The sequence below is a fragment of the Emydura macquarii genome, unplaced genomic scaffold (genome assembly GCF_026122565.2).
Source record: "Emydura macquarii macquarii isolate MOO-44397 ecotype Brisbane River unplaced genomic scaffold, CSIRO-AGI_Emac_v2 contig_71, whole genome shotgun sequence".
NCBI lineage: Eukaryota > Metazoa > Chordata > Testudines > Chelidae > Emydura > Emydura macquarii.
This window is the reverse complement of record NW_027130208.1, coordinates 8866020-8883097: the sequence shown is the minus strand read 5'-3', so window position 1 is coordinate 8883097 and position 17078 is coordinate 8866020. Positions and strand designations below refer to the sequence as shown.

The following is a 17078-nucleotide window of genomic DNA, read 5'->3' as shown; positions in this document are numbered from 1 at the left end:
TTGATGTGACAATTACAATTGTTTTTACTTTTCCAACATGGCCTTAATGTTACTGTTGATGTGGCCTAGGGGTGTAAACCATGGGTGAAGGAGAATTAATTAGTTGGTCAGTAGTACCCATTTCATCATAAATCATCCACCTTGTTACCATATTGTAGTTCCTTATCTTACACTATGTCATATGGTTGCATACCTTCTATAAACATCCAACCCACAAAACAGAGCAGACATGATTTCTCCAGGTTGGTAAGAAGTGCAATATGTCTTTTAAAGTACCTGTAAATTGAGATTTACTGGCACAGGGTTGGTTTTTAAAACTTTGAACAAATTTGTACTTGCTCGGGTAGTACTTTTTAAATGGTGGCTTAGTTCAGGGGTTGTCTGTTGAAGATGCTTCTTAGTACAGGCTCCACTTGATGTGTAGGCTATTTTATTGAGCTTTTTTCCCTCCTGATATTTCTCCATCACTTCAATAAGGTATTTCTAACGACGTATTTTTAATTACTGATTACAGTGAAATATATACTCCTAAATAATTGGCAGTTCTTGTTCTTGTTTGGAAAGCTGCTGTAAGAGTTCAATCTTAAGGTTTAGTCTGAACCGCATGCGTGCGTGCGCGCACACACATCAAACCAAGATTCATACTCTATGAAACAGAGTTTATCTGGGCTGAAAAATGATACGAGACACTTACTAGCGAGAGACTGATATGAAAAATGAAAGATGTGTCCCCCTCGTGAGGGCCTATGACACTCTCTGATGAGAAGTGCAGTCTCTATCCCCAATGACAGGATGGACAGGTGTCTTGGGATTCCAACCAGGGAGCCTGCTCTGTCTTTTATATCAACTTTCACCTCCATTTAGCTGCTGGAAGGAGACCTCATCGCCCTACTGTTGTCTTCATCTCTCTATCAGCCTACCAACTGCTGTGGATGGGATATCTCTGCTACTCTATCCTTCCCCCAAGGAGCCTCTGGTTTTCTACATAGCTTTCCCAAGCACCAGAGTGAGATTGACAGAGTTCCTTTCCCTTTCATACTGTCCACAGAGATTCTGAACTGTAACACTGAAACTGACCAAAGTCTTGTTTTTCTCTTTGCTGCTAATTGAAAACAGCAGCAGAGGGACTGGAACTGGGTCTGCAGACTAAGGAAGATGGTACATTAGTTTACATTAGTCTGCATACAGAAGGTTTTCTTTGTTAGCCTAACTTAAACATTAACTTACATTTAGTTTTTGATGAAAGCTATATTCCAAGGAAATAGCTAATTTTGTTCTTCCTTCACCCTTTCACTCACTGGGAAGAAGGTGAGTGATTTTTTTCAAGCCCTTGAGTTAATATTCCAGTGATTGAAAGTATATTGATGAGAAAACTACGTAAACACATCTTTTATCTTTCTAAGATTAAGAAAAGACAGCTGTTTTGTATAGATGTAATATATAGAAGAACACACCCTTTAGAAAATTACTGTTGAGATATTATTATATACAGTAGCAATCATTTTATGTTACTTGCGTAGGAAGGACTCGGAGTTCATGAGAGTGTTCATTCATATATAGATATGAAACCAATGTATTGGTTATAACACACACCATCAAGATATAGTTTCCATGAAGGATTGGATGGGGTACTAAAAAAAATAACTTAATAGTGTTTCATTAAATGATTATATTGTATCTTTGCTGCTTGTACAGCTGAACAAGATGAGTTTGATTTTCTGGTCATATTGTACGCCTGTATTTTTTTAATATTTCTTAAGTTTCTAAAACAATTAAAGATCACACAATGAATGGGTATCCTCTCACTCAATAGGTATATGTAACTTCCATTAGTGCTAATGGCTGTTTATCAAGGAAACAATAGATCCATCCCTAACTGTTAAATTTGGAACACAGTAGAGATGTATGAATCCATTTTGAAATAGGAACTTGCTTTACATATTATTGTAAAGCAGAGCTGGAAAATATTTTGTCTATACGCTGTATTATAATGTTGGTCTGAAGGCAATTACTCTCCACAAACAAGGTGATATGTATGTTTTATTAGTGAAATTTCACACAATTCATTAGAAAGCCAATAATATACCGCTGTATGATTTGAGATATAATAAGTTAGAGAGAGACCTTTGAAAAAACCTCAGTTGAATTTATAATATATGGTATGTTGTTAGTTTATTACAATACTTAGTTGCGTATCAAATTCCCTTCATTATAATATTATAAAAATATAAAAATATTTAAAATCCAAAGGCTATGGACTTTGCTTTGCCTTTCTCTCTTTGAGGTACTGAAGGTTTATGCTATCCATTTGCTGCAGTGATTGAATTACATCTTTATCCATGAGTAGAGCAGGAGACTCTACACAGAAGAATGCCTACTGATGTACTTAAGGTTTTTCTAGCAATCTCATCAGGCATTGTGGTGCCTGCCTAGATTTCATATGACACACAAAACTCTTCTTGTTTAGATGTATTGCGCTCACTTCCTCTTTGAAAGGGTATTTTTCTACTGTCGGTGTATTCAAGGTGGTAAAAAAGCTATACGAAAAGAGTACCCCTTTTATGGGTTGAGATGTACATTTAAAAGCAAGCAGAGGGAAGAAATGTGCAAAATAATAACAGAGGTTACATAGGCTTAATGTTTTGGTTCTCATCTAATACCAGATTGAAAAGTTAAGCTTGGGAAATAAGGATGTGGACCTGGTCCTGCACTCAGTGTTCAGTCAATACGCGTATTGACATCAGTGCAGATTTTGCCCAGATTGGAAGAGGTGTCAGGATATGGCCTGATATGTCAGGAAGTGTACCAATGGCAGTCCTGAACCTCAGTCTAGCCCTAACACTTCTCAATAGTAGACTGCAGGCTCTACATTAACTTGGCAGTACAGAAAGTTCCCTTTCTTAGCAACACACTATCCTATGGATTGTTTTAGGCAGTTGCTTTTCTGTCCAGAGGACTGTCTTTTGGAGAGTACAGCAGATTGCATCTGTTCAGTATGACCTTTATGAGGGTTAGTGAGAAGATGGATTGCAGTGGCTTCAGTAGCTGTTGAGATACTACGGTGATGGGTGCTAGTACAAAATCCTAAAATTGATGGATGACTCTCAGCTCTGTGGGCTAGATCCTGGCACCATACGACTGCACGTTTGCACTGCTGCTGTAGCACAAAAGAGCAGCAAAGCTGCAGTGATTGGGCAGCTGAGGATTCCTCCAGCATGGGAGACTCCCCTGCACGTACGGCATGGGCGGAAACAGGGCCAGCACCTACATCTCCTTTTCCCCCATCCATCTTGGGCCTGCATCGAGCAATGCGTGGCTGGCCTCCAGGATGGGAGCCTGTGCCTTTTATTATGTCTGACCCAGCTAGTTCAGCAGAACAGCCAGTTGTGTGAATTTGATTGGGGCTGAGAGGAAAGGTTGAGTAGCTGTGGCTCAATCCAGGGAAAGTGGAGCTCATGTGAGCAGGTTGGGGAAAGCCACTGGAAGAGTTGGCCAAAGTGCAATCGTCATCCTGACTGAAGGAATGTAAGCACCATTTGTTACACAGATCTGCTGGTTGGGCTGGCTGGATCCCGGGGGGTTCCTGGAGGCTCTGGTTGCCACTGAAGCCTTTTTTGTTTTTTTCTTTCCTGTAGCAGCAGACAAGCATGTAAATTTTCATTTCCCATGTGGGCTGAGCACCAGTTATTTGTGTGTTTGCCACCTCCAGACAAAGCTGTGGTAACACGTGCTACAATGGGACTATACCTTGAGACCATCTGGAAGCTGGACTTAGTGCAAAACACAACGGCCCGCTTACTAAGCAGTGTTTCGCATGGGGTATGCATTGTACAGGTACTCTGGGGTCTGTCGCTTCGTATTGATCCAGGGTCTCGGATGGTTTGGGCTACCCCGCTGGCATCCTCCTCATGCTTAGTGTGATACCTGTGCACTGATTATCCGGGGAGAGGCACCTGTTTAAAAAGAAAGGAGCTGCTATCCGGGCGTCTTCAGCGAAAGACCACTGGAACTTGTAAGCTTTGGCCTGACCCAGCCGGGAGCTAGTTATTTAGATTTAAACAATAAAAAACACATTGAAAAAGCTCCAAGCACCCTAACAATTAATCCTTTACAGCCACACACGAACAATCACCCAGCAGCAATAAATAATCACATGCGGGTAACATTAGTTTGTGGGTCGCGCTGTAAAGCTGTTCTTCCCCCACCCTTGTGCTTCTGGGACGGGGAGTCAGCTTTGCAAGGATGTTTATGTGGGAGTCGCTATAATTGTCGTCATCCCCATTCTCCTCCTCCCTGGCACATGTTACAGGGGCAGTGCGTTCTGTATTTTGTGAGGTTATTGATCCAGTGGACTTGATTCCGATGTTGCTGACAGTGCTGTAAAACCGGACGATGTCAGTGAAGCTAGAGGTACCTGTGTAGAACTATCTGGAGATCAGTATCATGCTCTGTGTGTTCTGGATGAAAGTGCATTTGAACAATGGATAAGTACTTTAAAATACTGGGGGGAATAAACCATTTTGTTTTATTTTACCATGCTCAGCTGTCACAACAGTAAGGCCCCAGTCATGCAACTGGATACACATGTGTACGGGTCTCCCTGCACATATCAGATTGGTGGATCTGGGCTCAGATTTGTGGTGGTCGTGGCAGTGGTGGCAACTACAGTTACATCCGTGGATGAAGTCACCAGAACTGGATGACAGTTCTTCTCTACAGCTAGACAAATAGCAAACACCACCCACCCCTGGTCAGAATCTTCCCTTGGATGTGCATGCACAGTTTCAGTTGACTAATATGGGAGCCGAATGCATTTTGGAGCAGTGGGTGTTCCCAGTTTGTAAAATAGGTCAGAGAAAAAAGAGAGGTTGGTTGAGAGGATTGGTTTGGTTTGGTTTTTAATGCCCTGTGCGTATTACTTTGACAGAAACCTTTTTTTTTTTTAATTAAATGATATTATTCCAGCTAGAAATAATGGGTAAATGCTTTCATTCATTTTGTCTTTAAATGTATATTACGTCTATGCCTTTGTCCCACATTGCACCCAGTTTCATAAGTAGCAGCAGCAGCAGCTCAGGGGTTTGGTGCACAGCAATCTGTTAAGGAGATAAATAATCTGCTTTGGCATGACACTCCTACTCTCCTCTTTAATTTGTCTTAGACAAGGAAAATTATAATTAAATCATTCAGGGTAAACCCTTGAGTGTTGAGAAGGAAAAAACACACTTTGGTAAAGATTGCCAATAGAGACCAACTTCCCTGTTGTGCCGTGCAGAGACATTTATCAATATTCAGCACTATTAAAGGGAGAACATTTTGTGTGATTTGTGAGGCGGATGCCAAAGCTCAAATCAAGTCTTGTTAAGATCCTTTCCCCATGCAATCATGGGTATTCAGCATCATTAGAATTCAGCACTGCCTGTGTGTTTCATGCTTTGATTTTACTCAGACAATTTAATAATGTTTATTGTGCTGATTATATATATATAAATTCACTCAATGCAATAAACATACCTCAGTCATCAGTATCCCTAAGGGAAATATTTAGTTATAGATACTTGTATTCACTAAGGATAAGAAAAAGTGAGACCATCAACTAGCGTGCAAACCTCTCATCATCTTATCAGCATTTGGGTTTCTACAATAACAAGCACTCTTTTCACAGGAAGTAAATAAATAAATAAAGCCCGTTAAGAACGGCACGTAGAAGCATCAAGAGTAATACTTTTTTTTTTTTTTTTTTTCCCCATATTGTTCCACTGCAACTTAATTTTGGGGAAACTCAGACATTTTGTTATCACAACAGCAAAAGTGTATTTGCTAAAGAGTTTTATGTTTGTGACTTCTTCCTTTAAAGGTTGACAACCTTTGTCATAACTGCAAACATAAACATTTTTTAAAACAGTTGTACGTAATTATTTTAAGCCAAAATATATCTGAAAGCACGACTGACTCATTTAACATGAGCTGAAATTGACCAGAGATTTACAATAGATGATGATCCTTACCTCCTTTGTAAAACACTTTGAGATCAATGAAAAGTGCAACAGAAGAGCTAGATGGTATTATTATTATGTAATTTATAGCATAAAGACCCCCAGGTATTCTCATCTAGTATCCCTACATAAGCTAGAGCGATCCTAAGGCTGCTTTAACTTGTGCCTATTGCCAGTGCTCCTAAGAGGCTGGTGTGGCAGCTGGAATTTTTGGGGTGTAGAGAAATACTGGTCACGCTACATCACTTCTGTGTCCCCAGAGGATCATCCTGTGCCTGCGGTGATCCTGCTTGGTTTGAGTCTCTAGACTTTAGGGTTGTTTTGTGCCAGCAGAGCAGCAAAAAACAGCTCTGCCACAAGGGAGGATCTGGGGCAATATGATTTTTGTTCCTGTATTTTGAAGTGTCTCAAATCTAAATCTGCAGCTCTTTGTTTACTGCAACAACAAGAGAATGATGACAGGTGCATGTGTTCCTATACATACATATATAATACTTCATTAAAATAGAAGTCCTGTTAGCTTGAGGGGTGCAATTATATATGTGAATTAGGATATAGTATTACTAGACACCGGAAAAGACCATTTATCCAGGAAGCCTTTCTAAAGCCCTCAGAAGCCATGTTTGATTCCCTTCCCTCCACATAAATAGGCAGTTAACTCATAGGATAAATAGATGGAATAAATAAGTAGATGACTTAACTGGCTATTTTCTTGCATGCATTGCAGAAGGAATTAGTCTTCGGGAAGGATCTAAAGGAGGGGAGGGTAGTGGCATTGCAGACCATTGATCTGCTTCCTATGCTTAATATATAATGTTTTAATGTTATTACCTTACATGCCAACCAATCATTGGGCCAGATTCCATGGTCCTTAACTGAGTGAATAGCGGTTCAGCTTGATTAAGGACTAAAGAATGAAACCCATTATTAATAGTCAGCATGAAATAATTCAGCCTATTGTCTGTACTCCCAGGGTCTGATTCTCCGTTGCCTTGCTTCTTGTGTAGTCATTGGCACTCGTTCTGTGCTGGTGCCAATGATACAAGGCAATGGAGAATCTGCTCCTCCACATCCACTTTTCTTGGTAGTTCTGTGCGGCTGGGTTTTGAAACCTTCATCAGTGTACACTCATGCCTCTTTATCGTTAGCATACTTCTGTTAGGTTACCTCAGATTTATTTCTTCCTAAGAAAAAAACTTGACCTCTTCCACCCTTCTGCCAAACCGGTATTTATAAAATCAGAATTTCACTTGCATTTCATCTTACATTCTGTCTTAAACGAAGGCTTAGAGGTAGTCTGTGTGCCAGCTGTCACTACCTCTTCCTGTGTTCTGCACAACGTAAGTGCATGTGATCCCCTCCATTGCATGTGGATCAAGTTCTGGAGAACCTACAATAATGGGTCTGGGAGGAGAAAGTGTCCTTCTCCTCCGCACCATGCCCTCAGCTCTTCCAATTGCAGCGTGGCCTGGCCAAGGGGACGAGCAAACTTGATAAGTTCCCCTCCTAAATGTAGAGAACAGTGTAGTGAGCGTTGTAAGTCCCCGTGTCTTTAACGTACTGCATAAAGGAGTTTTGGTACAACATAGGGAAGGGCAACCAAAGGCAGCAAGAAGTTGCCCTTCTCCCCCGCATACAATCCCTCCTCCTCCACGCTAAGAATGGGGGTGAGGGAGGATCATATAGATATCAGTGGATCTTGCATTTGGCTTTATATATATATATATATATATATGAGGTTACCATGGCCATTGCCATGTTACTCAGGGAGCTGGGCTTACTCTAAAAATCATTGCCAGCCCCCCTCCTTTTTCACAATACAGGTAGTACTGAGGGGCTGATGGCTCACAAGAGGTGGTGGATAGAGTTCTTCTTCCACACTTTTACGTGATGCCGGGGAGCATCTAGACTTTGGTTATGGTGCTGCATGGTTGTGCCGTTTAGGGCTTGATTCTACCAGCCTTACTCACCTTGAGACGTGCCTTATCCCAGGATTTCAATGGAACTGCTCAAAGAGTAAGTGAGTACAAATCAAGGTGAGTACGTGTACAAGAATCTGGCCCTTAATATATTGGGCCAGCTTCCTCCTAAGTTTATAAGCATGTGCAGTCCACTGACATTAATGCAGTTGCTCTCAATTACTCCGGAGTTGAATTTGATCCAAAGTCTCTATTTTGAGCCCAGAGTTCATGTACTTTAAAACCTATATGAAACTTCTACTTAAATGATCAAAATCCTTCTACATCCAGCTGTCTCATTCCTCAGGGTGTCTAGCAGTAGCAGGCTGACTAAACTTTGTGGGGCAGATCTGCACCTGGTTTAAATTGTCAGAGCCCCATTGATGCTGATGGACCTATAACACTTTACACAAGCTGCAGATCTGTTTCCTGTGTTCTTCCATTTATTAGTCTCACTTAAATTCTGCATAGATATTAGAGCTCACAACTTCCCAGTACGGTGTACAACTGACATCCTCAGTACAGCTAAAGAAGATGCCATTTATTGCCATTTACTTTCCTGTTCTGAGTCAGTTTTCTGCCCAACCAGCTTTTTTTAAATTCCCTCTTCCATGACCCAGATCCATAGTTGCTTATTTTCACAATCAATTTTTTAAATCAGAATCTATAACGTCCACTACATTTCCTGTGTGTATCTTCTGACATGGCAGTCATATCTTTGAGGACCTCTAGCAAGACCCTTTCCTCATCAGTCTGTGCTTGAGGTCTTTAATCAAATTATACTTTTAAGGGTATTCTCTCACAAAATCGTACAAAAGTGTTCCTAGTATTTCCCTCCATGAGTCTGTAATTGCTACTATATCATGAGGCCTTCTTTTGAATAAGAGTGTTACGTTTGCCACTTTCCAGTCCTCAGGAATCTGACCTGACATCAGAGAACTTCTGAACTTGAATGGTTCATTGGTTTCTGGTCGTATGTTATAATGATTCGTTATACAACTTCCAACCCTAAGCTAGTGTATCAAAAAAGTACTTTAAATAGATTGGCGAGCCTTGGCAGACACAAAACAGAACTTTTCCAAATTTTAGCATATGTATTGTTTTATACCTCCATCTGGCCAACAGATCATTGTTTGATATCTGAGTACTTTGCATATCTCCTCCCTTTTTTTGCAGCTCAGATAATTACATGTCTGTTTAATGCAGTTTAATGGGTTTTTTTACATACAAAATAAATAGCTGAGGGTTTTCTGCTAATTGTGTACATATGTGCATTTTATTTAATTGTGGCAGCTAGAATTTTAGTAACATATTCCTGTCTCAATACTTAGTGTCCAACTAATGTCTTCTCTTTTGATGAAAGATATTTATGAATTGGTCTTAAAAGGTGACCTGTTTTTGTTTTTTCTAAAATATGGGATTCATGTTTTCTTTTTTTTCTCTTACATGCAAGAGAATCATTTCTCGGAGATGCCAACTATTTGAAAGAGTTGGATAGGGAGATGAAGAACTGTATTATTTTCAATCACACAAAACACAGTTTGCGAAGGAAAAAGAAACACCCTTAAAAATGTCCTAAAAATGGGAATGAGTTAGGTGATTTTCAGATAACTCTTTACTCTGCTGTTCAATAAAACTCAAGCATTGCGTATGACACCTGTTATATCCCATATTATGTCTTACTTCTGAGATACTGAGTGTCATTTAAAATAACACACCATCATTAAGCTGTGTAAACTTCATCCATGTTTTAATGGAAAAATCAGTTTTTCAATAAAATGACATCATTTTCCCCAGGTTGTAATGCTTATTTTACAACTGTTTTCCTTTAATTCAGTTTATTTTACTTCTCTTTTTCTTGGCATCCTTTTTTCTTAAGGATTGGAGAAGGAGAAATTTCTTCTTGTTCAGGACTGACATGAAACTGTGCGGTGGCACAGATCTCTTCCTCCATCCCTCCCATCCCCCAAAAGCTTGTAGTTATCTTGAGTGCTTTTTTTATTATTATTATATTTTAAGGCAAATAGGGTTATATTTTCAAAGCAGCGAGGAGATGTTCACTAAAATCCTGTAATTTGTAAATGGGGTTTGTGCCTATACTTTCCTGCATATTGTCATGTGGAAAAAACCCCAACCTATCATATGCTGCTTGGATTTTACATGTAAGCAACTGCTTATTTGTGTAATACAGATGAGTATTATTTTATATGGCAGGTGCTTCTAAGGTGTGTGCGCATTTTTATTACTTTCTTCTATGTAATCAGTAGAGGCACATGTATATTATAAAGTGTATTCTGCTCATTAAGACAATGGTGTAAGCACACAAAGGGAAATTGTTAATACGTGTTGCAGCTTGTCATTTCAGGCTATGTGAATACAGAAGATAACTATTCCTTTGGGAAACTATTTCAAGAATTGAGCAACAGATATGCTAGCCAGAGAATTCTTTTAACTGTAATTTTCCTTTTTGTATGTACTCAAAAATAACATCCTGGTGGGTCCTTAAATGCCATTTCATATACAGAGCGCAATTTCCACAGCACAGGTGGTGCTAATATAGGACAGTCCCCTAGGCACTTGTCGCCAAGAGTTGTACAGCTTGTTCAGTGTCTGCATCCATATGGCAATCTGTCCCATTCATAGAAAGACATTGTAGCTGTGCCTGTGGGTGCTGTGGTCAATGTAGTGTGAAAAGTAGGTTTTAACTCTCAGCAACCTAGGTTCTGCAGTTTGTTTTATTGTAGAATCAAAGTTATAACATTAATAATAATAAAAAAAATTCAGCTCAGAGCAAGTTCCAGAACAATCTTGCTGGTTTCATTTTTGCTTATTCTTAGTAGCACATGGTTAACTCCGCAGGTGCAGTTGTTCTGTTTGCAGCATACCAGTGCAGAGTTTACAGGAAATCATTCTTAGAAGAAACATTTTCTCAGTTGTTTAGGCTGTGAATTAACTCAGAACTTGCATAGCAGCTTATGTCTTGTATACACAAGTCTATGTCCTGTATACACAAGCATAGTCCTTTTCTTCCCTTTTTTCTGTTGTGTTGTGCTCCTGTTTTTCTTCCTCATGCTCTACTTGTGAAGTAAGTTGAGTATACATTTTCAGAAGAGCATATGTTCTCAGCAAGTCTGCTGAGTGTGTCTAACAAGGAAAAACCTGAGGCACCAAGTCTGAGCCCCAGTCAGCTGGCTCATGGGGTTCAGGCTGTGGGGCTAAAAATAGCAGTGTAAAGGTGCCCACGCAGGCTCTGAAGCTCAGTGAGGGGAGGGAGTCTTAGAGCCCGGGCTCCAGCCAAAGCAGGAGCATCTACGCTGCTATCTTTAGCCCTTCAACCCAAGCCCCGTGAGCCCAAATCAGTTGACCTGGGTTCTGAAACTTGGTGCCGTGTAGACATATCCCCAGTATTCTGTGATGAACCCCTCCTTGGATGGAAGCTAGCACACAATCACAGCCTGGACAGAGTGTGGCAAAAGGGATTCCCCAGTGGAGTGCATGGAAAATTGCATATTTCAAAAAGCTTTAAATTATTAACAAGAAAGCAAAAATGTATGGCTGCTCTGATATACATGATTCTCAAGCCAAATGTTGTTCTGCTTTAGTGTGACTATTTGTTATGCCTTTTAGTAAACAAAAACAAATAGAAAGCTTAGCACCTGCAACAGCATATGATATTTACACTACCTGTATGATTCAGCAAGCTTCCCTGAGGAAATAGATAGACTTGTGTCTTATGAATTTTAGTGCTTTTTATAATGTTCCCTGGGGAAAAGCATGTGGCAGAAATAATTTAATATGACCTAATTGTTTTCTTATAATACATTTTCCTCGCATTTTTTAGTATATTTACAAAATGGCATGTAAATGAAAAAAAAGATGTTGCAAAATTATTTAATGGGAGGAGGCATACAAAACGAACTCTCAGTATATATGTGATGTGATCATCACCTTCTGTGCTGTTTTTGTTGTGCCTGAGGGATCATAGTGGTAAAATATTGAAGAGTAATAATCCATTTTGATTATATCTATTGACCATAAGACCAGACAATATATGGGCAGAAGACTTTCCTGTCCTCAGATTCTGTTCTTACTTTTAAAGCTACTGTAGAAAATGTACTTGTACATATGATCTTCTGCATAAGGTATTGAAGCACAAGTCAATGGAGCTACGCATATGCTCAGAGTTAGGCATGTGCTTAAATAAGTCTGGAGATCTTTTCTCTCCTCTGTTCCCAGCATCAATTCTGTATGCAAGAACAACAGGAATTGCTGTGTTAAAGATCAGTGAGAAAAAAATAATCCAAGTGTTAGCTTAATTAGAGAAAAATGTGAACCTAAGATACTGAATCTATCCCACATCATCTGTATAAGGACTGTGCAGAGAGGAATAAAATGAAATTTAACAAGGATAAGTGGAAAGTTGTCTGGATAGTTAATAAAAATCCAAAATACATGTTCCAAATGACACATCAGCTACTAAGCATTGATTATGTGGGAAATGAGCTAGGCGTTATAGAGGATGAGAAATTAAAGTAAGGCATTCAGTGCAGCCATAGTTAAAAAGGTAAATACAGTCTTTGGCTTTACAAACATGTTTGTCACATTTAAGATCCTTCTTCCCCATTACACATTATAAAGCACTATTTGAACCGCAGTCTGTATAAGGCAAGCAACTAGGCACTATCCTGCAGAAAGGATAAAGAGAAACTGGAGCAAATACAGCTAGGATGATAAAGGGTTTGGAGGGAATGGGCTATGAAGAAAGATTAAAGGGAATTAAAGATCTACACCCTGGAAAAATAGAGGATGTGCAAGGATGTGATTATGGTTTGCAAGTATATGAAGTGAAGTTACAAAGAGGAGAGAGAGAAATTGTTCTCATTAGTTAGCAAAGAGAGAATTTAAATTCCAGCATTTCAATTCATATTTGTCTAGGTGTTTCTGATGTGCTCTTCACAATGATATTCAGCCACCAAATTGAAATAAAAAAAAATCAGTTTTAAGTAGTAGGCAAACTTGTTTATAGTAAGATCAAATGGATACTAGCGCTTTCACCTGAAAGAAGCAACGGAATCAAAACTGTTTTTGTGATGAGCACTTCTCCTGGGTAGTCTAGAAAGATGCATTAGAGTCCTCCAAAGAAAGTGGGATGTTAGACTAGTGGCTGTAGAAGGTCCCTTAGCAGTTCAGGTGAGATGTCAAAAGTAAGGGTACTATGCATATTGGAAAAAATGCATCGTGCATTTAGGATATTTAGAGCTTCTTAATTTTGCCTATTAACCAAAGGCGTTATATCAGAGATGAATAGATTTTTAGGTTCAGAGGGGAGCATTATGACAATCTAGTCTGGCACCTGCAATCTACTAGAGCAGGAAGGTGTCAGAGGCCTCTATCTACTGTCACCTTGCCACAGTGTCTCTGCCAAGTGACCTTACTGATTCTCTCTCTTGCAGTGGGTCCTCCAGGTGAGACAGAGATGGGTAGGCAGTCCCCATTTCTCTCTTAATCCAGCTACGTTTAGCTACACTGGGTGAAGTAACTTCCTTGAAGCAGCTGCCCAGCAAATGGTCCCAAGGTTGACTGGGCTGCAGTCTCTGCTGCTAATCAGTAAGGTGCCAGTTGGAGTTTGTCAATGGATTACTGACTGCATGTTGCAATATCTAGGGAATAGCTCTCTATTTCATCTTCTGCATGAATATATGTGCTAGTGTATGTGTGCACACAGGTGAAAAACATCAGACAGGGTTTCAGCCTATGAACTACAGTTTTTAACCCAGTTTGTCTGAAGTTGTTGTAGTCATTTAATATGTAATTTACCATTCCTGTTTCATCCAGTGAGTTTGATGTAAAACATGAATTTCCATTGGTCCTGGGTCTTAATATGGGCTAATGCCTTTGGGGGTATTTTAGGGGTTTGTTTTTTTTTCCCCCTTCCCAAACAACTGTAGGTAAAATGGTTGAGGTTTTCCGAATGGAAAAATTGCCATGTTTTCAAAAGGGCACAGTTGTTCATTAATACTCCTTAAAGCTATTTGTAGTCAGTACTAGATCAGTATAACTGATATTTAAGGTTGCCATTTTTCTTCTTTATTAAGTAGAACATGGTTCTCTGACTATCTGGTTTTCACTTCACATTTCTTGTCCTTTCACTTATTTGTAGCCAAACACAGACTTTCTGACTTTATTACCATGCGTTTTTCCTATGTGCCTTATGAGTAACTACTGAATTGGCCAGCCAGTCACATAAGGATAATGTCAGTTCCCAGTGGCCCTACATCTCCTCAATTTGGGACTGAAAATTGGACATCTTGCATCACACATCATATAATTCCGTAACAGAATGATCAAGACCAGAACAAGCTGGCCATCTATGAAACGTGATGGAGCCTCAGTTGATTGGGAAAATAAGAATCCTGAATAACTGTGTGATCAATATTGTTCTTATTCTTGTTTGCTTCTCCCACATCTCCCTGTTGTCCTAAGTCATCGCATCTTTTCTATCATTAGTCTGTAAGCTCTTTGAGGCAGGGATCATATCTTATATGTATTCTCTGAGGTACCTTCAGTATATGTTTGGGTTTGTAAATAATGATGAATTTTACAATCAGTGTTTTCCTATCCCTAATGCCATTACCACTAGATCAATATCGCAATTCCTGTGAGAGATGAAACACTATTTTTACCTGTTGATGCTAACGTGCTTTATTCTCTTTCCTTTAATTATGCTGACAACTCTAAGATGAGTATAAATAGTTTCAAACTATCCCTGGCTCAACTGTGTTGTGAACCTGGATAAGTCAGTCAGTAGAGTATCAAGCTTTTAATCGATGATCCACAATTCAAGTCCTATGTTTTGCAGGAGATCAGACTAAATGACCACATTGGTACCTTCTAGTCCTATAATCTAGGAATTCCAAAGGAGGACTGAATTTCTCAGAAATGATTAATGTCCCTATTTGATTAGTGTTAATTAATGTTATCCTCCACATTTTGAGGCCAAATAATTCATGTGGGGGAAGGCTCTGTTAATGGGGATTTTCTACATGCTAGTAAAGAGGAAAGGTTAAAAGTTGATAGAGTACAGGTAGGAACTGAAGAGAAACAGTCAAATGAAAGAGAGTCCCATTCAATTACATCACATAACGACAGACAACTAAAAAGTGACAGATGTGATAAGTGCTTGCATACAGATGCTAGAAATCTAAGTACTAGGATGGGTGAACTTGAGTGCCTGGTATTAAAAGATGATATTGATATAATAGGCATCACTGAAGCTTGGTGGAACAATGATAATCAATGGGACACAGTAATACAAAAGTACAAAATATATAGAAATGAAAGAGTAGGTCATGCTGGTGGGGGAGTGATTCTATATGTGAAAGAAAGCATAGATTAAAATATAGTAAAAATATTAATTTAATCAAACTGTACCATAGAATCTTAATGGATAAAAATTCTGTGCTTGAACAATAAGAATATAGCAGTGGGAATATACTACGGACCACCTGACCAGAATGGTGATGTGCTGTGGTGATGGTGATTGCGAAATGCTCAGGGAGATTAGAGAGGCAATAAAAATAGAAAACTCAATAATAATGGGGGATTTCAGCTATCCCAGAATTGACTGGGTACATGTCTCCTCAGGAAGGGATGCTGAGATAAAGTTTCTAGACTCCGTTAATGATTGCTTCTTGGAGCAGCTAGTCCTGGAACCCACAAGGGGAGAGGCATTCTTGATTAGTCGTAGGGGAGGACAGGATCTAGTCCAAGAGGTGATTATGGCTGAATTGTTCGGTAATAGTGACCAAAATGTAATTAAATTTAACATTCTTGTGGGAGGAAAAATACTAAAGAAGCACCACAATAGCATTTAATTTCAGACAGAGAAACTACCCAAAAATGAGCTAGTTAAACAGAAATTAAAAGGTACAGTCACAAGAGTGAAATGCCTGTAAGCTGCATGGAAACTTTTAAAAACCACCATAATAGAGGCTCAAATTAAATGTATACCCCAAATTAAAAACATAGTGAGAAGACCAAAAAAGTGCCATGATGACTAAATAACAGAGTAAAGGAAGCGGTTAGAGGCAAGAAGGCATTCTTTAAAAATTGGAAGTCAAATCCTACTAAGGAAAATAGAAAGAAACACAAACTCTGGCAAGTCAAGTGTAAAAGTATAAATAGGCAGGCCAAAGAAGAATTTGAAGAGCAAATAACATAAGAAACAAACACTAACAGAAAAAAATGTAAGTATATTAGAAGCAGGAAACTTACCAAATGATCATTGTGGCCACTGAATGATTGAGGTGCTAAAGAAGCACTGAAGGAAAACAAGGCCATTGCAGAGAAGCTAAATGAATTCTTTGTATCAGTTTTCACTGCAGAGGATGTGAGGGAGATTCCCAGCCTGAGCCTTTCTTTTTAGGTGATGAGTCTGAGGAACTGTCCTAGACTAAGGTATCGTTAGAGGAGGTTTTGGAATAAATTGATAAATTAAACAGTAATAAATCACCAAGTCCACGTGGCATTCACCTGAGGGTTCTGAAGGAACTCAAATATAAAATTGCAGACATACTTGTGATAGGTAATCTATCACTTAAGTCAGCTTCTGCACCAGAAGACTGGAGGATAGCTAATGTAACACCCCTTTATTTTAAAATGCTCCAGAGGCGATACTGGCAATTGCAAGCTAGTAAGCCTAAGTTCAGTATCAGGTAAATTGGTTGAAACTGTAGTGAAGAACAGAATTTCCAGATACATAGATGAACACGATTTGTTGGGGAAGAGTCAACTTGGAATTTGTAAAGAGAAATCATGCCTCACCAATCTACTAGAATTCTTCGAGGGGGTTAACAAACATATGGACAAGGGTGCTCCAGTGGATATAGTGTACTTTGGACTTTAAAGAAAGCCTTTAATAAGGTTCCTCATCAAAGGCTCTTAGGCAAAGTAAGCAATAATGGGATAAGAGGGGAGGTCCTGTCATGGATCAGTAACTGGTTAAAAGACCGGAAACAAAGGGTAAGAATAAATGGTCAGTTGTCAGAACGGAGAGAGATAAATAGTGGTGTCTCCCAGGGATCTGTACTGCAAACTGTGCAGTTCAACATATTCATAAATGATC

At 39.3% G+C, this 17078-nt stretch overlaps 1 protein-coding gene across 5 annotated transcripts in view; it reads left to right on the top strand.

Annotated features, from left to right (window-relative positions):
• The window catches only part of FOXP1 (forkhead box P1), a 496953-nt gene that overhangs the window by 419529 nt on the left and 60346 nt on the right, over positions 1 to 17078 (top strand). The gene's annotated exons all lie outside the window — the stretch shown is intronic.